The sequence below is a fragment of the Numida meleagris genome, chromosome 1, assembly GCF_002078875.1.
Source record: "Numida meleagris isolate 19003 breed g44 Domestic line chromosome 1, NumMel1.0, whole genome shotgun sequence".
Lineage (NCBI taxonomy): Eukaryota > Metazoa > Chordata > Aves > Galliformes > Numididae > Numida > Numida meleagris.
In genome coordinates this window covers 97,773,014-97,797,071 of record NC_034409.1, presented here as the reverse complement: position 1 = coordinate 97,797,071, position 24,058 = coordinate 97,773,014, and the positions used below count along the sequence as shown (strand labels likewise).

Sequence of the window (24,058 nt, the reverse complement as noted above, 5' to 3'; positions counted from 1 at the left end):
TCTTCAAAATTAATTAACATAGCTTAATTATCTACATGTTAGGTATAAAAAAGAATTTAAGTACCACTTGAGAATTAAGAACCAGAAAAAATTCCTAAACTCCAGTGATAGATGAAATATATTAAATTACTTCAGTATTTTCTAGTAGTGTTCCTCTGAAGGGACCATTGTACTTCCTCGCTACTGGTTTAGCAAATTTCTTTCTGCTTGGACTAACTTAAAAACTATTTGCCTTGTAAGTATGCTTATGTTCTGAGACAGTCTGAGGTGATTCAAGTACAATATTCTCATAAGCTATGGTTATGAAATAGCAAGCTCAAATTAAAAAAATTATCTTTCAGACTCCGAAGTATTCACAAGTGTTGTCTATCCAGAAAAATAAGAGATAATATACTTAATATTTTTTCAATCTCATTATAATCCAGTACTTTTCTATAATTTTTTTTTTTAGTTTTTAAACTTTAAGATGCTTTTTATTATAAATTTTTAATATAATGTTGTTAGACATTGTTTTTATCTGATTCTGCTCATGCATATGAGTAATTTTCAAGGAAGTTATTTATAGCCCATTTGTTCAAAATAAATTTACTCTATACTTCAATAGGTTTGTTGTAGCCTGTATACCTGCTAATTTGGAATATTTATTTATAGACTGATTTAATAAATCTTATTACCAATATTACCCAGAATAAATGTTTCTATTCATATTAGTGAACTGATGCTGGAGTAATGATATGCCTGTCTGTTTTATTTATAATGTTTAATTGTTTAGTTCTGTCTGAAAAGACAACATACTAAAGACAGTCAAAAGAAGTGGAAAGAACCTATTGTTTAGCTTCTGTAAGAAAAAGTTCAGGAAAAGTTATGCTACATTTTGTAGTCAATCTATTGCATACTTAATTGTTTTCAATTTTCTGAACTATGTTTAATACTTTCAGTAGGAGAGAGCTTCTGCTATTTTTGCATTTTATTCCATTTTGTTTTGAGAACTCCTATATCTTCACATCTAACCGGATAAGTGGGAGCTTGTAACTTGACAACATGTTACTACTGATGTACCTTTTAAACAGTTATCTGACAGACTGGAAGTAAGATGAAGCTGATTTAGGCTAAAGGCAACGTGTAAGTTTATCAAATAAAGAAAATTCATCTTGTTATGTCTATCCTATAAACATACAAAAGATTGCTGATAGTTGGCATTTTATTTTATGAATTCATGCATTCAGTAGCTTGCAGCTAGATAAGGAAAAAATAACAGTGAAACATACCTTTCTGTTCTATTTTTCAACTGTCAGAGGATTTGTTCCTTTGATTTCAGACTTCATAGCACCTGCTCTAGCACAGACAGCCACTGCTGTAAGGACAAAAGGATTTCTCCATCTACCTACTAGCAGACTCTTCCATATTTTTCTTGAGTTAACTGCTATTGCAGGATTTTCATTATCTTCTTTAGACTGCATTTTGACAATCTTATTTAATATCTAACTTCTTACTGAAGAGAGGGCAAAAACCCTTCATAACACTTGATAGCTCTCTGACAAAGTAATCTTAGATTTCGGAATGGTTATGTGAACTCAAAACCTGGAAAGAGAACAATTGTATAGGTTGTAAGAGACCTTAGTTGTGTGTATGTATGTATACGCTCCCATATGTGTCTATACAGTTAATCACAAAGAGTTTTTAGTCTCCATATTATACCTCTCTCATGTGGCAAATTGTCAATTTGGTTACAGCCAAAGCAACAGACCCTTTGCAATTAAATAGTGATGTTTCCTGGTATTTCAGCAATTCACAGCATTAGAATAACTTTCACCTTCCTCACCTGAGAATGCTGGAGATGTGGTTTTTGTTGTGAATTTCAAGGTAGGCTTAAACTGTGTTCAAGGGTGCTGGGAAATAATTTGTGGCATGTGGTGGAGCTAGGAGCCGGAGTCTATGATCCTTATGGGTTCCTTACAACCTGAGATATTTTATGACTCTTGATTCTATGATTCTTTGAATTTGGTTCTGGAATAGATGTTCCATGAAAAATGTCTGCTACCTGATTGTGAAGTTTTTCCCTTCACATGTTGCTTTCAGGCTAAAATGAGCCATGTGTTTTTCATCTCCAGGCTTTGATTATTTCTACTCATGCTATGTCAGAGTGGATTTCCTGAGAAGGTTCTGGTCAGTAAGAAGTATTCCTACAATTGCAGGGCACAGCATTGAGTGCCCAAGGTCAGTTCTTTTGTACAGATATGTCTATACAGATGCCAGATTAACTGAACAAAAGAAGGAACAGTTTATCAGGCATATGACTTGAAAAAAAATCCATTAGTAATGAGGTTTTTCCTATTAATAATGTTCAGTACTTATCCTCTCCCTTTCTAAGTTTGTTTACTGTGCCACTTATGCATAAAAATGAGATATTTAAGAGATGGTTCATATAAATTACAGCTTTATTAATGTATCTTGAAGATTTACTCAGCAACCAATCAAGCAGTGCAGGCTGTCATTACTTTTTTTATCACTTCCACTTGTTTGAAGGTTGCCATTAAATTTTCCTGTTCAAGTTGTGTTAGCCAGTGGCCCTCTGTTACGCTGGTGTCATACACCTCTAACTTATCTCTGTACTTGAAATGCTCCCAGTAAGGACTGCTTTCCCGTGCTTTCTATTTTTAGCCCAATTTTCCATCTGCTCTGTCAAACTGAGTGGTTGTATAAGCAATGATATGTTTTCCCAGCTTGGCTTTGATTCTCAATTAAAACACAAATACAAAGCTAAAAGCATACTTACTCATTTTTATGTACGTTGAATGTTCATGCATTCAAAGTATAAATTTTCTATACTGTTTCCTACAAGCAGACAAATGTAAAATATATTTTTTTATAGTTTCTGAAGTAGCATAACTTCATAAATCTGAAAACTGCTTGTAGAGTGAAGATGTTGACAAATGTTGGCAGGAATAGCCAGCTTATATTCTTTCTACAGGAAGGAAGTAAAAGAGAAGTGGTAGATTTGCTAAAATATTCAATGGATTGGGGAGAAGTTTGTCAAAATATAGGAGAAGGAGAAGAAGCAGGAGGAGAAGCAGGAGCAGGAGGAGGAGCAGGAGCAGGAGGAGAAGGTGGAGGAGGAGAAGAAGGAGACAGGAAGAAAAATAATGAAATTTTAGAGGAAAAAAAAGAAATCAACAGTTTTGAAAATGTTGAGTGTGCAGTGAACTTTCACTGTATAAACAACAAGAGGTGATACTTTTGACCTGTTACAAGATGAAATTTGAATTACACTGGTGTCCAAATTAATTTTTTAAGATACTCTAAGCTATATACTATGCCCAAGTTACTGTTGATACTGTTTAGTCAGTATTTCGGAGGAAGAAACTTAAAATTTCACACTATGTATGCACATTCAATGATATTATGTCATAAATATTTGGAAAGTGATGACATCTACCTAAAACAAACAAACACACTTTTATTAACTTTTGCTGTCAAATAATGAAAAAAAATCACACATTTCAACAGTCCTAGTGTGGAAGGAGGTAATTCTACGACACTGCAGTCACATCTTTGACTGCTGTATAAATACACTTTTCAGGTGAATAGAAATATTCTTTGGGGCAGATAGTGAATAATTTCATCCAGATCACCTTCACAAAATTCTATGTAGCAAACTGAAAAAAATGGCTAGAAAACGTATTTGCTTGCTCTTTCTCTCTGAAAGTTTGTATTTCTATCTATACAGGAATGCAGAAAGGGACATTAATAATAATAATAATAAAATAGCATTTCCATGTTATCTTCTATCATTTCTTACATTTTTTCTTTTATTATAATTTTCCATTAGGAATCCATCAGACCTGCTATTATACATACATTTTCAGTAAGAGTGTAAAACATCTCACAAATGTGTTTTTTGTATGTGAAGTTAATAAGAATGCCATCTCAGCAATTCTTAACTGTTTGTGTTTTTGTTGTTTTTTTTTTGAAGATCTATCCTAGAAGCCTAGTATGGATCACAACAGAAGAAGCAGAGTTTTCAATGCTAGCAGATGTATGAAGGAAAAGGGAAATTAGATGAAAATAAAGTTCAAGATATTTTACACTGTTCTGAAAAATAAAGATTTTTAAAAAAGCCTAAATAATAATTAGCAGCCCTGCAATCTTGAAAATGAAAATTAGATCTCTTCTATTATTTTCATTTTCTATAGGGAAATGACACAGTTAAAAAAAAAAAAAAAAAGGAACATATGTAAGATTTTGTATAACAGTCCTAAAAAAACAGTTTAAAATCAATTTAATATTTTGTTATAATTGATATCTAACTGTTCAAAAGATACTGAAAATATGTAAATCACACTGAGAAAGGATTGAAGAAAATTGAGAGTTAATTGAAAAAATTATTTTCTGTTTTCCAACTTTTTCTTTATAAAAATTAAAATACATGCTATTATTATTGAAGTAAATTAAGCAAGATTTCTTGATGCTGAATTTTATATTCCTTTGAGTTGTATCATTCACACATTCTATTTTAACATTTTAAAAAACAAATCAGGCACAGTAAACAATTTTCTAGTTTCTTGAAAATGACAAAAAAAACCTGCTATGTTGATAAACTGCAGGATAAAAACTAATTTATTTAATGAATATGGTTTGATTATTAACAGAAAATACATTTTTACATATTCCCTCCCTTCAGTTCATCAAATTTTATTTTACCAGATTATGAATCAATTAATAATTAATTTTATTTAACTGACTAGCTATAGGTGTATCAAAGCTAACTGGACGTGTAGAATGAAAATCAGTCCATCTGAGGCTTTAAGAACAAGTGCTTTAGGCTCCGCATAGCTGGTACCATTGTGGTATTTCTCAAATTCATCAGGCATATCTTAACGCTTTCCACAGTGAATTCTGGTGCACTAGGAGAAACATCAGAAGGCGGCAAGCAAAAGCAACAAAAAGGATGTTTCTTATTGTTTATAGCTGGAGTACTCATATGAGCTCTCATAAAATAATGTTACCCAGTTAGAGGGGGAAAAAGAATGAGAAAAGCAATTTTCAGATAATTCTCATTTGTAATACTGTTCAGGTTTTCTGTTTCCTCACATACTATGTTCATCACAAATCAATTTTACTTCTCATATGTAGATAGCAGCATACTGAAAGCAACATTTAAGTGTTCAGTATGTCTTTGTATCGTACTCTTCATCTCAAATTCTTATTTCCTTATCAGTCCATTTCATAATAGATTTAAGTGAATGACAGCAATTTTCTTGTGCCAAAATTTAAAGAAAAGAAAATCATATCGTAAGTTTTGAAAGTAATGGAAATTCTCTGTCACCTGCAAATATGGATATTAGACTGATGTTACAAGTAATGAAACTATCCTTGAAATAATAAGCAAAAAAAAGCAACATCTAGATGTTAAAATTGACTTAATATCAGATCAACTGACACTGGTATGCTTGTGGAAGCAGGAGGATTTATTGATTATTCCTAATGCATTCAAAGGCACAGTGATTTTGGTTTTGAATAAGCTGTACCTGATGAAAAGTTTGGAAGAAATTATCTCATAGAAAGTGATATTACTTTGAAAGTATATTTTTCTCTCATTTAGTACAGATTTTATTATTTAATTTATAAAATTGGTGATCTGTAATACACAATCCAAGAAAGAGGTAGACTTTTTACTCTGATAGAACTACCCATGCACTGGAAGCTTCTTCAGGATTTTGCGGTTTCCTGTAAAATTAAACTACTAACTGAGATTTATCACCATGCTAAAAAGAAACCGCAGAATCGAATGAATAGTGTAATCAATAATATAGCCATTAGAGGGAAGATTTGACAATAGTTTTTTAACCTGCTCTGCAACTTCAACATTATATCTCCTGTAATAATCCAAACCTCTGTCACCTGCCTTGTGGGCCACCAGCAGAGCTGGGATCCAAAACAACATTGTGGGCTAGGAAATTCACTGCTGAGGAACACTGACAGCAGCAGAATTTACTATGATATTACTTACCACATTACTCACCAAATGAGTAGTTTTTTAATCCTTGCAGAACTGACGGGTGAGAAGTAGGGAGGACACATACTAAAAAATTGTCCAAAGTGAAGCACAAACCTAGATACAAATTTTTCATTACTCTGTCCAAGTCCCTGATGACTGCCTCTCTGCAGCTGGCTGTGGTTGCAGTATTAGCTACTTGGTAGATATTTTCCCTGTCAGGACGTAGATCTTAAAGGACACAGAACAGAAGAAATACAGTCTCTCAGAGTTTCCTCTCCACTTTCATATGAGGAGTATGCTGGTAGCTAAAAAAGATGAGAAAATAATATAGTGATCATTTAAGGGTAACTTTATTGTCTATTCTTCTGCCAGTTTAGTGATGCAGAGTCCCAAAGCCTGGCTGACAAGAGAAAGGTTTGTCAGAGATTACACATAAAGCTCACTTATAATTTGTCTACAGTTTAAAGATATGTTTGGCTCCCTGATTTTATTCAAAATTGTATTTTTATATCAGTGAGAAAAAAGCTGTATGCCATGTCTACCGTATTTATTTTAGATGAATGTTTGCCACAGGACTCAGGCTTTGATTACGTTGGTCTAAAATGCTGCTTTTTTATCAGAGAAATTAATCAGATAACATATTATCAGAGCTTGTATAGCACTTTTGAGAATGTGTGCCAAAGGAGTATACTGATAACTTTTTATTGTGCTGTCATATGATCAGTATGATATGTTTCAAGATCTAGGACAGGTTTGATGAGTCTGCATTGAGTTACAACAGTCAAGAATTGGATGGTATTTAAGGTCAGGTGTGTCTACACAATCCTCAGTAAGCATTTGTTGAGTCAGTTCTTAAATAGTGCAAGTTCATTTATTAAAGCTAGCTTACACACTAAGAAATTTTCCCTGCTGAGTCATCTGACCCTGGAGAAAAACAGCTGGATGATTTTCTCAAACTAAAATTATTTTGCTGCAACAGCTAAATTGCTGACCTAGTTTTGAGGGTAGACAATTCTGAAGAGCATGTCTGCAAATAGAATATGAAATAACATATTTTCTTCTCTGTCTCCTGTGAATTTATTTCCTCAAGCTAAATAACCACCCTTCCACAAGCACACACATACAAACATGAACCTGATTTATCTCAGTATCTAATCATAGGTAAAAGACATTGCTGGTTCCCATGGCAACTGTGGTTCAGTATATTCATTGACCTTTTTCTTGTCAGTATTTGCTTTATTATTCAGCAGAAAAAAATTGCTGTAATATCAATAAGAATTCTAATATAGAGAGATCCTAAAACTTTCCTATGTCCAATCTAAGACATATTACTTTTCAGAGGTCCAGACTGTCACTAGAAAACTTAATTTAAGTGTAAGAAGTATTTGGACTGGTCTTGAGTGTTATTTATGTATGCTGCATCTATTATTTGAACCAACAGTAAGAATTTTTTTCCATCTATTTTGACAGGCTCAGCTCTCAAGAGAATTTATTTTATCTCTAATGTTAGAAACTGATTTCACTGACACTTCTGGCACAAACTTAAAACACAAAACACAAGAGTCAGTATGTCTATTCTTGTCTTGGAGAGATAAAATTTACTGTAGAGAGAGAAGAGAGCTACAAATATTCTGCTCAACTGTTTTAAACTTTTAATAGAAAAGGAACCAATAATGCAAGCTGCGTTCCTTCCTTGTATCACTGTGAGCTTTAACTTCAAAACGAATTTTCCTTTCATATGTCATGATTTCGCTACTTGTAGAGTAAAAGTGGACTTCTCTGCTTTCTTGGCTTAATCCAGTTGAAGTATGAAAGACCTAGGTACTTACGATTTCATTAACACAGTATGAGATATTACAATCTGAGCATTTTTGGTTGCTTTTAGAATATATATTCATATGTATATATTCTATACATACATACATATATGTGTATATGTATGAGAGCTGCTCTAAAAGCAATACTTCTGATCTTATTCTACTGGCTCATGACATTAGAGGCAGATGTTGGTGGTATAGCAACCAATATTCCGTTACATTTTGTTGCCATGTGACAGATGGCAGCAGAGGGGCAGTCTGACAGAATGGTGTCTGACATGGAAGTGCAGATGAAGCAAAGGTGTGTCAATTAATTCCTCCGTGTGGGAAAAATGGCACCCACTGATATTCATCAACACTTGTTGAACATTTCTGGAGACCAAACAGTGGATGTGAGCACAGTGAGGTGATGGGTGGTGTGTTTCAGCAGTGGCAACAGGGTCTTATTCATTGCTGGTGAAAAATGCACAGCTAATGGTGGTCACTATGTTGAAAAGAAATATTTTGTAGCTTTTGTATATTTTTGAAACATTTATAACATTATAAGTTAGAGAAACATGTTGGAAATTCAAAAAATCATGCTCAAATGATGTAATGTCATGTACTTATAGATTTGTTTTCTGGGGAATTCTTATATTAAATTTTGATGCAGTAAGAATAAGGTAAAAATATTCATCTGAGCTTTTAATAATTATCATTTTAAAAGGAACTTTGTGTTCACTTAATTCAGAAATTTTATGGTTATGAAGTAGCCAATAGACATGCACACACATGTAAGCACATTGTAAACAACTGTGATTTCTTTTTATTGAAATTTGAAACTTTCTAAGAAAAGGATCTAACAACATCTCAAGCAGTCTTCTCCAAAGACCTTCTAAATAGTCCTACTAACTCACTGCAACACCTAAATGAGATAAAAAGTCTCATAGGAGAAAAAGAACAAAAAGGCGTTGGAGATCAGCTGTCAAATTCAGAAAGTGTGTTATGTATTTACACAAAACTCTCCACTTAGTGGTCATCCATACAGAAAATAGTAATTACTAAGTAAAGTTACCTGCACTCTTTGGGCGTTTTATAGATTTACTAGTATTCCTAGGAGACAGAGATAATGTTTATTCTGATTGTGTCCTGAGCAGGACAAAATAAATCTGTTCTCCTCTGTATTCAGCAACTGCCTGCTTTGGCTTCCAGTTCTCTCCCCTCCATCTAGCACCATATTATTGACTGCAGTTTTATCAGTCTAAGCTTCTGTGCCTGTTGTTCCTATCAGTTTGATTACCAGCTATCTCCTATCTCAGCCTGCCTGGTAGAATTTATTATGTGAGTACATGCCTGTAACATTTCCAGATTTTTATCTAATATTGTATTTGCATCACTTGTCAGGAGTGCAAAAGGTATGTTAAGAGAATTTTAAATCAGACTTCTCTCTCTTATGCACAGTAGAAGATAAAAATGATTACATTCTTGTTATAAAAATATAAGTTACATAAAACTTTTCCATTTAAACAGAAAGCATTTTTTATTTATAAATTATTTATTTATTTATTTATTATTTATTTTAAACTCCCCCCCCCCCCTTCCCTCTATTCCATATTTTAACTTGAAGGAAACAGATTTCTATGAATGTTTTTAGAAAATGTTTACTCTTTAATCATAATTTACTGTGTTCCAATTTGTGGTGTCAGTTGCCTCTCATTCTATTGCCATGTGGCTCTGATGAGCATCTGGCTTCATCTTCTCTGGTAAAATAGATATCAGTAAAGTCTCCCCACACCTTCTCCTCTCAAGGCTGAAAAGGTCCAGCTCCCTCAGCCTGGGATGCTGCTGGCTAAATGAAACATTCCAAAAATACTTCTGAGCTGTAGACTTGGAGATTTTGGGCTTGGAGATCATTCAGTCATATAGTGTTGTATCAGATAACTCCTAGATCATGTCCTTTAAGTTATCCTAATTTAATGGAGTAAAAAGAATGTATATTCTAAATGGGGGACAAACACGAAGCAAAACATTAACAGTTGTTTAACACAGTTTACTGAATGTTGGGGATCCTTGAGGAAGTACTGAATGAATAATATACCTCATCTATCTTGAACTTAGCAAAGAGCATTCTTCTAGATTTCAATGTAGGATCAGCAGTTAGCACTTAAACTTCACATCTCTAGACCTATTTCAAGTAAGCTGGAAAGTCTTAACTTTATTTCAAAATGCAGATTGTCATTCAAATATATAGTCAAAGAACTGTCAGACACCAGATGTCCACATCTTAAGATGCATGCTAGAAATCAAGGTTGTCACCAGAATGGTTACGCATTACACAATAAGGAAGGAAACTGCTAAACTGAAGCCTTTGTGTCATTCTGGCCTTTGCTATTCAATAACTATTTATGTGTGAACTTTTTTTCATTCTGTTAAATAGTTCTGTTGTATTAGGCGTGTTACGGGGCACTCGGGATGTAACGAGGAAGGCCCTTCCCCATTTCGCTTGCTATTGGTTGGCCTACAGGAGAGGCTGTACTTCTTTGTTTTCATAACAAGTTGTATAACTACCCCGTATATGGCTTTTCGGAAGTGAGTGGACAGAGTGGGATATTCAATATGATTGGCCAGAAGCCCGCGTGAGCTTCTGGAACAGTCTAGTAAAAGATAAGAAATACTATACGGTTCTGTAGTTTTTACCAATAAAGGCCATTTTGCTGCTCATCATATTGATGTGCTTTGTGCAGTTATTGGCCAGGACCGGGTTTTGGTTCTCTGCATGGAAGGGTAATACGACAAGGGTCGCCGGAGTTCAGTAACAAGTTCCCAAGCATCTTTTCAAACAGCTTTACTCCAAGAGGCACATTAAAATAAGGAGAATTGTTCCTTCACTAGGAGGAACAGAAAACATGGCATCCAAAGATCATTTCAGTTCGACAGAAATATCGTAATATATAGAGAGGGCTGCTGAGACTGGGGTCCCTGAAACACAGAGGAAAAAAATACATATTTTTCTTTCCTGTCACTTTCTTTCCTTCTTACATATGTAATAATTCAGTAACTAGAGCAGCTTTTCTTTGTTTGCCCTGCCCTAAAGATTTACATATTCAGCAAGAGAGGTGTTCAAGAAACAAATTTCTACCATTAGTCACTGATCACCCTGTTATTTTATGTCTTATCTTTACTGTCTGAATTTCTTTAGATTTATTCGTGACATTTTTTTCATGAAGTTATAACTCATATATTCAACTACATCAAAGTTTATGTTTCACGTGGGAAGTTTGCTATATAAATACTATTTTCTTTCCCTTTATACACTTCTATTTTTCACAGTTCTATTGTTTCCTTATATATTTTTCCGTGATATCTGTAAGATATGCAATGATGGAGGATTTTTTTCATATTATTTCAATTGAAATAAAATAAATTTACCAAAAAATATTTTGATGACTTCTTAATCACTATAATCACTTTGGTTAATCCTTCTATCTAGTTTATGAAATCATCGTCACTTGACCAGACTCCTAATGAAGTCAGTGAAAGCTTCACTGTTGACTTATGAAAGTAGAATTCAGTATTTTGGCATACTATTTTGGACATGAAGAAAATCAAAGTCTCAGCATAAGCAAATCTATAAAGATAGATTTTTAACAAGCAGTGATATTACTTGATTTACCTCCACTTTAATAATAATATAAATCAATATTTTGTAATGTATTGCTTGAAATAATGTATGAAAGGTACTCCATCAACTAGGATTTACAAGTTATATCCTGAATACATTTTTCAATACCATTCAAACTACACACTGATTTACAGATGCTCTTTGGAAGACTCTGCAATCTTATTTTGAAAGATCTTTTTAATAAACTTATTTTTCTTTAAAAAAAACTACTTTTTTAAAATTTACAAATGTAAACATTAATTTTAAATGTAAGGCATATATTTTATTATTATTATTATTGATTAATTCTTGATATACCAAAGGCAAATAGATAGGAAAGTAACTCTGAGGGTTCTTTTGTAAACACAGCTGAAGCATGCTACTTAAGAACTGTGTTTTTCCATGCTACTCTGGTAACTTCCTTGACATTTGAGGTGTAAATGGGATCTTGAAGGGACCCACAGTGTTACAAACTGTGAAGACACTGAAATTCATTAATAGCATAAAATTCTCGGGAAAGAAACTTTAGGATTGTAATCCTTAATGGACAAAGGTAAGGAGACAATACAAAAATAAAACCAAAACACAACAGAAAAAGGAAGCCTGTCTTTTTGTTGAGCGTATCATCAAAGAAGGTGACCTTTCCCCTTTGCTGAGTACTAGTAAGGCCACATCTTAAGTCCAGTTCTTGGCTTTTCAGTGCAAGGAAGACATGATCATACTGGATATGTGTCAACGGTTTGGCCCAGTTCCGTGACGAAGGGGACGAGGGACCCACGGGCCCACGCCCCGGGAAAAGGGAAAAGGGGAAAAGGGTAAGGAGATGGCCCTGAGAGCAAAGAACAGAGGCAACAATCTGAGGAGAAACAAACTAATTTACTAAATAAGATATCGGAATGCAAAACAACACACTATAATACAATATAATTACAATTTAAGCTGATAAATCCAATACAGAGAGAGAGAATGTCCCAAAATCAAGGTAGGCCTTACTCTACTACCGACGATAAGACGGCTGAAGAGCGAGGTGCTGCCAGGAGGAGAGATGGGCGGAAAAAAGGGACGAGGTCTCATGATCTGCAAGGTTTTATCTTTTCCCTCTGTCCGGAACAGAGGAGAAAAGTACCCTGGGAAATGTAGTAGTCCTTCTCTTCTGAGAACCAGGTACATTCACTACATGATGTTATGATGTGGAATACCAATAACCGAAAATCACAAAACCATGACAATATGGAATAAGTCCGGCACAGGGTCATCAGGGTTATTAGAGGACTGCAGCATATTTTATAGGATGAGAGACTGACAGACAGGGGACTCCAGCCTGAAACAGTGAATATTCATGGTGATCTCTGACATGTATCTAATTGGAATTAATGCAAAAGACAGAACCAGCCTCTTTCCAGTGATGTACAGACAGAAAAAAAGGCAATGGGTATAAACTAAAATTCATGAAATTCCATCTGAACACAAAGAAGGATGTTTTTTTTCTTTTTGTGAAACTTTTGTGTTTCAGTAATGAAACACAAATTACTCAAAGGGACTGTGATTGTTTAGTGTCTATTTGCAGAGATATTCAAAATCAGATTGGACACAGTCCTGCATAACTTGCTTTGGCTGACACTGAACAAGGGTTTGTACTAGTTGATCTCAAGAGATCCCTTCCAGCCTCAAGGATTCTATGATTGTTTCTAGCTCACTGACCCACTAACTTTGCTGTTAACCTGGTATATCTTTTCTTCAAGTAAAAGCAACAATATCCTGGAGGAAAGGAAGGAAGGGAGGAAGAGAGGAAGGGAGGAAGGAAGGAAGGAAAGATGGAAAAAAGGAAGGAAGGAATACTGATGGAGTGAGGCTTTCCAAACCAGAGAGAATGATCCATGGACCATAGATCCTATTGTAGTTTTCCACAATATTTTTCTTTTACTCTGGTGTGTAACCTAGACGTATTACATTGAGTTTGCTTGCATTATATCCCTTGAGGGATGATGTACTAACTTCCCCAGACAAGATTCTTGTTGGCTGTGGGAGTAACAGAGGAACTCAGAACACAGCTTTTCCCTTGGCTAAACAGATACACAGCATGTGTACAGAATATTGTAGCATTTTTGAAGGGCATCTTTACCTATTATCCCAGCTTATACTCTTATCTATATCTATATCCAGAGGGTAGGAGTGTGAGCATCTGCTATTCTTAAAGTAAGATATTCAGACATACTGGAGTTCAGCAAATGTTCAAGATCACCTTAAATCTAGTAAAAAAATAACTTGTTAGCATAACTGAAATTTCATATTTGAAACATTATGTGCTGTACATGCAATATAGCAGAATGAATGACAGCATTTTTCATAAATGAAATGTATTTTTCCTTTGGGGTTAGACCACCATTTACTTTAATTTAATCAATTTAATTAAATGGAATAGTGGCAGAATCCCTTAGGGAGTACGTGATTTACTTATGAAGTATTTCATCAAAATTATTTGAAATCTGAGCATTTTTCTCTCAATAGATGAGAAGAGCAAATTTAAACAAGAACTGCCAAAGCTCATACAATTTCCCAGCTATGTCAAAAAATTGTAGATTTTTTTTTGTACAGAGATAGATAAAAGAGCGAACACAGTAAATTTATTTGCATATAAAGTTATCTTATTATTGAATGTCATGATTTGCAAGCTCATTAAAACTATGTATTAGATAATCACCATGTCTAAATGACACACTAAGAAATGGTTTTCAATTTTCTTCATTTAATTTATTATGGAAGAGAAGATACATTTCTCAGAGCAATGTCTGTTCATAACATAGCAAATTATTATGTAATTTGAGTGTTATTTTCTATAATGATACAAAATTCTAGAAATAATTTTTTACAAAAAGCAAATTTTCATAGTGACGCCAGGATTGTACATAGTGATACGTACAGGCTGTTGGTAAAGTAGAATTGCTTTTGGTTGGTAAATAGAATTGCTTTTTTGCTTTACCTTTTATATAGAAAAATAAAGTTTCCAAAAAAAAAAATTAAAAGGAAATAAAATATATTCAAGCATTTGCCCACAATTTACTTTGAAGATTAGATTTTCAGGTGATTTACAGTATTGAAGAGAACTTTAGAAAAAGTTTTTTCTGCTCAGTTACACCTTGCAGTAGACATGAGATGAGGGAGACGTGGAATTTCAAAGTGAGTTTACAGGAATTGTGATGACTTTCTGATTTGGATGGATTGGTCGAAGTAGGCTCTGACCATAGAGAGACAAAGAGAGGGATCAGGGAGGCTCTTCATGGATAGAAACCAAGTAGGTGGAATCAAGCATCACTGCCTTAATAGATGCAGTAGAAACACTTTAGAACTCAAAAGCATTTGAGTTGGAAAGAACTTTGGGAGGTTGCCTACTACAACTCCCTGCTCAAACCAGGGTTGATTTTTAGATTAGAGAGCATTGCTTAGATTAATGTCTAGTTAAGTGTTGTGTATCTGCAAGGATGGAGATTCCACAGCGTCTCTGGGAAACCTGTTCCATGTTTAAAGCATTTGCATGGTGAAATATTTCTACTTTATATCTAATCAGAACTTCCCCTTGATGACATTATCCATCTCCTTTAGCAACCTTGGACTAGTCTTGAGCTAGCCTGAGTTAATGGAACACTCAATCAATTTTAATCCATTTGTGATTTTTAGTGAAACAGGACCCAAAACACGGAAGACATGGGAACTTACTACTTAGCATTACTTTACAGGAAATATATATTAATACAAGTGTACTTCAGCACTGTGACATCCTGGAGATGATTCTAGTTTTGGTTTATATTTGGTACCTTACTTCATCATCGTAAGTATCTAGCATGTCATTTATAATATCTGATATGGGAAGTTAAGTAACGATTAAGAAAGATCTTTTTTTGTATATCTCCTGCAGTGTTAATCAGAAACACACACACAGCTTTATCAAAATTCTTGGGTTTCATCTTACATTTTTTGACTTGTGGGTTTTTATCACTGTTTCATTTTGTTTTGTTTTGTTTTTACTAGTTTTTGTGCACTGCCCTAAATATGAAGTTTTGAAAGGAGAGTTAAAAAAAAAAAGACCTAAATCTTTCCTCGTAATTTATTAAAGCTAAAGCAACATTGCCAGTGTAGAGGCAAAACAGGGAAAAGAAATGTAAATAAAGAGACTATCACAAGAGATTCTGAGAAGTAAAACTACTAGAATACACAAAATGAACTCTACATTATTACTATATGGATCTCAAACAGGGAAAGAGTTTCTGAACAAATCCAGATGATGGTGTAATATCTATCTGGTTAGTAATGCTGTTCGTTGACTATTGAATCAAAGAATCGTAGAATCATAGAATCATAGAATCATAGAATCATAGAATCATAGAATCATAGAATCATAGAATCATAGAATCATAGAATGGCCTGGGTTGAAAAGGACCTCAAAGATCATCGAGTTTCAACCCCCCTGCTGAGTGCAGGGTTGCCAATCACTAGACCAGGCTGCCCAGAGCCATGTCCAGCCTTGCCTTCAATACCTCCAGGGACGGGGCATCCACAACCTCCCTGGGCAACCTGTTCCAGTGAGCCACCACCCTCTGAGTGAAAATCTTCCTCCTAATATCTAACCTAAATCTCCCCTGTCTCAGTTTAAAGTCATTCCCCCTTGTCCTATCACTATCCACCCTCATGAACAATCGTTCCCCTCCTGTTTATATGCTCCCTTCAAGTATTGGAAGGCCACAATGAGGTCTCCCTAGAGCCTTCTCTTCTCCAATCTAAATAATGGTTTCAGACTGTATTTGATCAATGCTTTGGAAAAGGGGAAGAACGGATGTTCCTTAAGGATACTGATTACACATGGGGCTTAAAACTGAGATGCAGAGAACTGGTACTATGAATCATGGGAAACACAATAATTCCTTCTCTGTCATGACTATCTGGGCACTTCTGCTGCTGCTTAGCAAGATTTTCATACTGAGTTTTAACTTTTTAAGACTTAATATTCAGTTAATAGGTTTGTTGCAGGTCAAGAAGTCCCCTGATGATCCAATTCTTGCCTTTGTATATTAGAATAACATCTGTCATGATATTCCAGTATTAAAGTACTTATCTGCCCATATTTATGGCAGGTGTGACAATGACTTTGTGGGTTGAAATTGAATGGGGTAATTTGATTTAAGAGGATTTCTAGATTAATCCTCTCTCTTCTTCACTTGGTGGCCCTGTCTTGGATTTCTTCAATAGACAGCACTCTTAATATTGATAGGTGGTGTAACTGAAAGGCAAGAGTGTTTGTCAGTGATAGTTTTTTTCATTTATTGTTACATAGAGTAGTTTTGACTTTTTTTTCAGTCCTTTAAAGTAACCGTTTAGTCAAACTGGCTAAGCCATTCACCTCATAAGGAGAAATTTGTGTTGCCTACACAGTTATACACTTTTATGAACAGTTTTGTGTTTATAGCTTTCAAAAACTCCTCGTCTAAGAATCATTACTACTTCAAGTACTGAACCTTTTTCTATATTTGTCATCTTAAAAGTCCTATCTCTGGCCATTGCAGAGAGATAGGATGACATTTTTCTTTAGAAGCTTTTGCCTCACATATAAAGGTGCTCATGTCTAAGCATGCTTGGGATTGATATATGTTCAACTGGATTCTTACTAAGGAGCTCTATCGGAACTACATACTCATTTTCAAAAGTTTGGGATATTATTTCATTTTCTGTTTTAATTGATGTGACCAAAATAATTTAATTTCTTCTGCTAAAAAGAAGCAACTGGTAAAATACATTATATCTGTAGAAAGGGTGTTGAAAATTGAGATAAAAACATTGTATTAAATGATTCCTGCTTCAAGCATATTTTACTACATTCTGAATTTTTTAAATTAGTTTTTCTTTGTATTAATTGAAGATTTTGTTCCACTACCAATTAATTTATGTAACATAATGTATTTAGAACAGCTTCTGAATGTTACATTCCATAAGTGTGTAATTCAAAATACATAAAGAGTGACTTTTCATCCAAAAGCACTTAAAGTTAGCATAATGTTGATTACTGGAATGAAAAAAAAATATCTAATGAATATACCTTCCCATATTAATATTAATTACATGCTCTGTGTGTTCTCTCCAATCTGTGGAAAGCAACTTTGTCCTTTATTTAGACTTTCTGAATGATGCACATATTAGTATAATAGGCAACATACTGAGATGCTAATAGCATTCCTGCAAGTTTTCTCTTTGAGACTAAAATATTTTTTATACATTTTACATGATTCTAATGCAGATTATGCCACTCTTTTGCTCTGAAGGGGGATTTTTCTCACTGGGGAAGACTTTACAACATATTGTAATTAAATGCATTTAGTTATCATTCATGGTTTATAATTGTCAAATCCTAATTGTAAAGTATATCTCTGAAAAAGTAAATAAGATATCCTCCCACATCACTTTTCTTGCTTTTAACCTGTAGAAAAGAAATTACAGTACTTATAAACAAAGTTGCATGAAGAGTTAGAAGGCAAATCTGCTAAACACACACATTAAAGTCTGTTAAATTACATTAAAAGACCAAGAAACATAAGATGATCATTTGTTGTGAAGAAAATTCCGGCACAGTTCTCAAGAGACTTTACTAACTTCTGCTCTTTCCATCTGCTCCTTCTTGCACAGCTTGGCCCCTACTCTTCTAATGTGACTTCCGAAACCACAGACTTGTTCAGTAATCTTTTTTCTCTTGCACATAACCAGCTTAAAAGGCTTTGGAAATAGCCACAGGGCTCTGCAGAGATACCTGAGCTGGCCTTGAATGAATTAGCTGTAGGTTTGGAAACAAAATAATTATATAAGCATCGAGGTACCCAAGTGACACATGCACTCCTGAGCTCACCTATACTAATTACATAGATTGTAGGAAAGCAGCACTAATTAGTTTGTGTGGAATGACCCAGAACTACTGCTTTTGGGGCCTGACATTCAGTTTTATGTGTCGTGTGGCTCTTTTAATATACAGATCCTTTTCTGTTTCTCTCTAGAGTGGCATGCATTGCACAGCATAGACAAGCTTACAGATTTAATAGCTCACCAAATGTGATTCTTCCCTTCCTCCATTTTACATTTCAATTCTTTTTCTTTTATGTGGCTGTCAGTTGCATCAAGTCATCCTGCATGCCTATTTTGTTTTTCACTTGGGTCTGCTATTTAACTCTTCTTCCTTCAAAGACTTAATGTTATCATGTCCTTGTAGGTTTGTATGTTTCTCCATCAGGTCAACAACTATCAAGATTGCCCTTTTTTTTTTTTTTTTTTACTAATTAAAACATTAAATCACAGAATCAGAAAACCAGAATGATTGAGGTTGGAAAGATCCTCTGGAGGTCATCTGGTCCAGACACTGGACCAGAAACAGCTACAAATGACAATCTGTGGAGAAGACATTACAAACAATGCCTCAAGTCCACTTATGAGTGATTTCAGAAAGCTTTTACACCATCTCTCTCTCAGTGTTGCATTCAATTATATCACTTATTCTAGTGGGCAGTTCTAATTAAGGTTGTGTCTTAATTTACAAGATTAATTTACAAGTGGGTCCAGATAAATCTCATGATGTTCAACAAATCCAAATGCAAGATCATGCATCTTGGTCGAGGCAACGCTCACTATCAATACAAGCTGGAGGATGAAAGGATTGAGCACAGCCCTGCAGAAAGAAAGACCTGGAGGTACTGGTGGATCGCAAACTGGACATGAGCCAACAATGTGCCCTCACAGCCCAGAAGCCAACCGTATGCTGGGCTACATCAAAAGTAGCATGGCCAGCAGATCGAGGGAGGTGATCCTGCCCCTCTACTGTGCACTGGTGAGGTCTCACCTGGAGTTCTGCGTCCAGATGTGGAGTCCTCAGTACAGGAGAGACATGGACCTGCTGGAATCCATACAGAGGAGGGCCACAAAAATGATCCAAGGGATGGAATACAGTCCTGCAGTTTTATAAGAAAATTACTTAAAATGCTTGTTTTGATGTTATCACCTGGTGCCATGCAAGTTTAGAGCATGTGAGATCATCCAGAATTACTCTATTTTGGACTTCCCTGTAGGATCGTAAGGAAAGAATATGAAAATTCCATCATCTGCAAACTACTGTCCTCTTCACCTGTTTGGCAGAACATACACCAGGAACCACTTTAAAAAAAAAAAAAGGCAAGTTCAAAACTCAGTGCTTGCAATTTTCAGATAGTCTTCTCTGATGTTTTGGCTTTGTATGGGTGTGTTCTCCTAGCTTTCTATTTTAATATCTCTTAACAAGAAATGAATATCAGCAAACATTCATTAAATTAGGAAAAAAAAAAAGTTTACATGATTTCAAAAACAATATTTGAGCCACAGACTATCATGTCTTCAAAATGAAGGAAGAAAAATCTGTTGTGAAGGATTTTACTGGAGATTATATTTTAGTTCAGACATGAAAACAAATAATAGGGAATTGATCTTGAAGAATTAGATGTTTTCATTTTTGAACAGTACACAATGATACACTTTTGCATTTTCTAATCTTCTCTTTGCTTCTCTGGTGGTGGGATATTTGTTATTTGTGTTTTACTCCTTTAAATTTCTTTTTTTCTTCAGTACATATACCTTGTCAATATACTTTTATCCACCCACGTTGTTAAATAGACAAGTTGCTAAATACAGAAATAATAAAAAATGTCAGGGAGGTGTTTTTATTTCTAAGTGCAGTGCAGTGTAATTTAGCCTCAGAAAACAGAAATTGGATTTCTGCAAGTCATGACTTATGGCTTTTAGATAGACATACGAGGAAGCTGTTTATGGTGTACCGGCTGTCTGGATTAATCTCAGCCATTTCAGGATTTCTTCTGCCACTCTGCACATTAGGCTGTTGTGCACACATCTCTGCTCTACACAGCTGTGTTTATATTGGTTACTTATGATGGCAATGAAATGATTCCAAGAGAAATGTCAATTGCTCAACCAGAAAATGTGATTTCTTGGATTGGTATCCATGATAGCATGTCTAACTATCACCTGATTACACTATTGTGGTCCAAATTTTGTCACACCTCTATATGTTATACTGTATTCTTTAAGTAATCTCATCAATCTTAATCTCATTAAGCTTTAAATGATAATGATATTACTGTTTAATTATTTTTGATAGCAAAAAGGGAGCAAAGACTATGAACAAGCTTTCAGAGTTCCTTCAGGATATTTATGCCCCAAATATTTTATCCTTGCAGAAGAATGTTAGAAGAATAAAGCATAATCTACACTAAATAAGCTATTTCTTGAATCTTTTTTAAGATGTTGGTACCAGCAGTCTTTGCCAGCACAATATATAAATAATAATATTTCTAATGATATCATTTTTTTAGTTTTTTTTTTAGTTTTTATTTGACTGCTTGTTGAGCTACCTAGAAGGGACAAGGTAAGAGGAACACTTTCTGAAGTTAGGAGTAGATATTGTGCAGACATTCTCCAGTCTCTGCTATTATTACTTGTGATTATTATTATTATTTTTAATCAAAGAGATACAGAACTGAAGAAGCAATTAACAAAGTATATATTTGATCATGTTTTTTTTCTAAATAGGGAGGGTGTGAATAAGGTTGCAAATTAAAGTTGTCTGTTTTTAATAAAAAAATTCAAAGTTTTGCTGCACAATATATAAATATTTACACTTTTGCAGCTATGGTCTTAGACAATATTTCTAGATATATCATCTGAAGTTACACAGACAAGGACACCAAGATTTTTTGCACTGCAACATATTCTTATTTGGAAGTATTTTTTTCATTCCAGCACAAACGATTGGAGGGAAGGAAGTCAAAAATTGGTCTTTCAGGTTTGGGTTTCTTTAGTCTCCTCTTCATTCCAGTAGCATAACAAAGTCCCAATAATATGAAAAGTCAAATTCATCTGTGTGGTGAGGGGTGTGAGGGTTTCGGAAGAATATACAGAAAATTGAAACATCTTCCCTATCCTATCTGAAGTCAGTAAAGGAGGGAGTGTGGAATAAGACTTCATACTTACACAGCAACTGAGTAGAAGACTAATGGAATATAAAAATTCACTATGAAATTAATCGGGGTATAGCAGTGAATTGTATTGTAGTATTTGACATGGTGATAGTCTGAGACTGTATTCTCAAATACTGGTGCAACATAATAGACTGTACGCTGTCAGCGGTTTACGGGCAGGTTCACACGGTTCTGTGATGAATGGGGCAGAGGGACCCATGGACCCATGCCCCGGGAAAGAGAAAAGGGAAAAAGGGTAGGGAGATGGGCCTAAAAACAAAACAGTGGCAACGACCTGAGGAGAAACAAACTAATTTACTAAATAAGATATCAGAATGCAAAATATCACAATATAATACAATATAATTACAATTTAAGCTAATAAATCCAATAAAAATGAGAGAGAGTGTCCAAAATTAAAGTAGGCCTTACTCTAATACCAACGGTGAGACAGCTGGGGAGTGAGATGCTGCCAAGATGAGAGACGGGATGAGAAGAGAGTGTCTCGTGATCTGCAAAGTTTTATCTTTCCCTCTGACCGGAAAACGGTAACAGGGCAGCAAAGTCCTCTGGGAAATGTAGTAGTTCTTCTCTTCTGAGTACCAGGTACATACACTACATGATGTTATGATGTGGAATACCAATAACCAAAAATCATAAAACCATGACAAGGCTTTACTTCAGATACCGTCAAGAAAGGACACTAAGCATAGAACAGTGGCAGCCAGGAAGGTAGTGGCTGTCAAGATTTGCAAAATAAAATATTCAGCCTCAGATAATTTACAAAGTTGTCTCAAATTATGTCAAATTATGACTTAGTTTTGTCAAGATTAGAGCACTATAGAAGTAAAATGAAAGCATACACTGTACCTACATTACTCATTTTTTTTCTCAATAGTTGGACATGACTGACAGTCACAATTCCAATGTCATTTTTTGTTGTTGTTGTTGTTGAGATTCAATGGAAATTTCAATTGAAAATTCTGTAGTCAACTTTGTGTTTGCACCTACAATGTTTGCATGTGTGTGTGTATGCAGAGAAATATTATACAAACCAGGACAGACATATGTTTATATTATCAAGATAATAATAACAAGACAAGCATATTTAGTTGTTGAATTTTGCAAAAATGGCTGTTAGTTTTCAGAGGACTTTGTACCTTTTTCCTGTTTGTAGTCAGTCCTACCTACTGCGTGCAAATCTCTGCAAGCATGAGAACTAAAAGGAAAAATTCTACTGAGGGTTAGTGTGCAAGAACACTATTCCTATGTATATTACTGTGCTACTCTGTCACTGTACTGCTGTGCGAGGCCTGTTCCAGTATGCTGCACTGGTAGGTCTGGTGCTAATGTGTGCATTGTTCAAATTCAGCACAAGGAAAACTTAACGCTCAGAGGAACTTTATTGAGGGATATAAAGTTCTGAATGGATCCCACTGTGCAATCATAAAATCTGCTTCTACTACCTGATCAAATTAAACATTGCTCAATAAATCACAAGTACCTAGTAAATGTGTCTGGAAAATCAAATGCATGTCATGTATTTCTGTATAAACACCATTAAGTTCTTTTCTTCTGCTCATACCAAAAGAGATTCTAGAAAAATTTAGAACCAGCAATGGAGAGCCACACGTTGCTCATTCTCCTGTCTCTTGCATAAATATAATTTCTAGTTTTAAGAATACTATGCTTAGCAGTAGGAAATACTTGAAGAATTTAATTTGGGCCTCAAGTCTAACATTAGTTCAACAAATAAATTTATATTTGTATCAGAATATGACTTATAAAATAATCTAGATATACTGTATTTTTATCAGCAATTTCCAAAAGGGAATCTATTTTAGCATTACATTCCATTACAAGAGAATGTCTGTTCAATCCAAGGTATAAGAGAAAGTCTGATGTTGACTTACTATCTGGTGACTGATAAACATCTATATGCTTCTATCTCTTATACTACTACTTTTTAAACTAGGTAACAGATCTTCAACTTTTCAGGGACAGGAGAGGATGTTATTATATCTTTTGTACTCTCTTTAACATGCTTTGAGCCTTGTAGTCCCTCTGTGGACTTAATGGACATGTCCTCCAAAAGTCATTTGATAGACCAACTCCACATCTACAGTAGTACTGAGATATATCCAATTTTCCCACCGACCATTATTAGGCATGTCCAATCTGCAGCTGGCCCCCACCCCACATCATCATGGTGGCAGCTCTGCCCTGCTGAGTGGCCTAGATCAGCCCCAGTGACATGGAGTGGGCACAGCACAGTGTTGACAAATAAGACAGCACTATGCTTAATTTGCAAGGAAATCATGCCAATTTTGAAAGATTGGAATTTGAAAAGACATTATATGCAGAAGCAGGTTGCCAAATTGAATGCATATCAAGGAATGCTTCATAAAGACAAAAAAGTGGAACTGAAAAAAAGTCTGTCATCTCAACAAATTATTTTTTGAAAAGTTAAAACTCAAATGGACTCTGGTATAAAAGCTAGTTATGTGGTAGCAAATCTGACTGCAAAAAAATCTAAACCATTTATTGATGGTGAGTTTATTAAGCAACAAAT

At 34.7% G+C, this 24,058-nt stretch overlaps 1 protein-coding gene across 1 annotated transcript in view; it reads left to right on the top strand.

Moving 5' to 3' along the window:
- Positions 1–24,058, top strand: part of TMPRSS15 (transmembrane protease, serine 15) — a 308,179-nt gene that overhangs the window by 820 nt on the left and 283,301 nt on the right. The window lies entirely within an intron of this gene.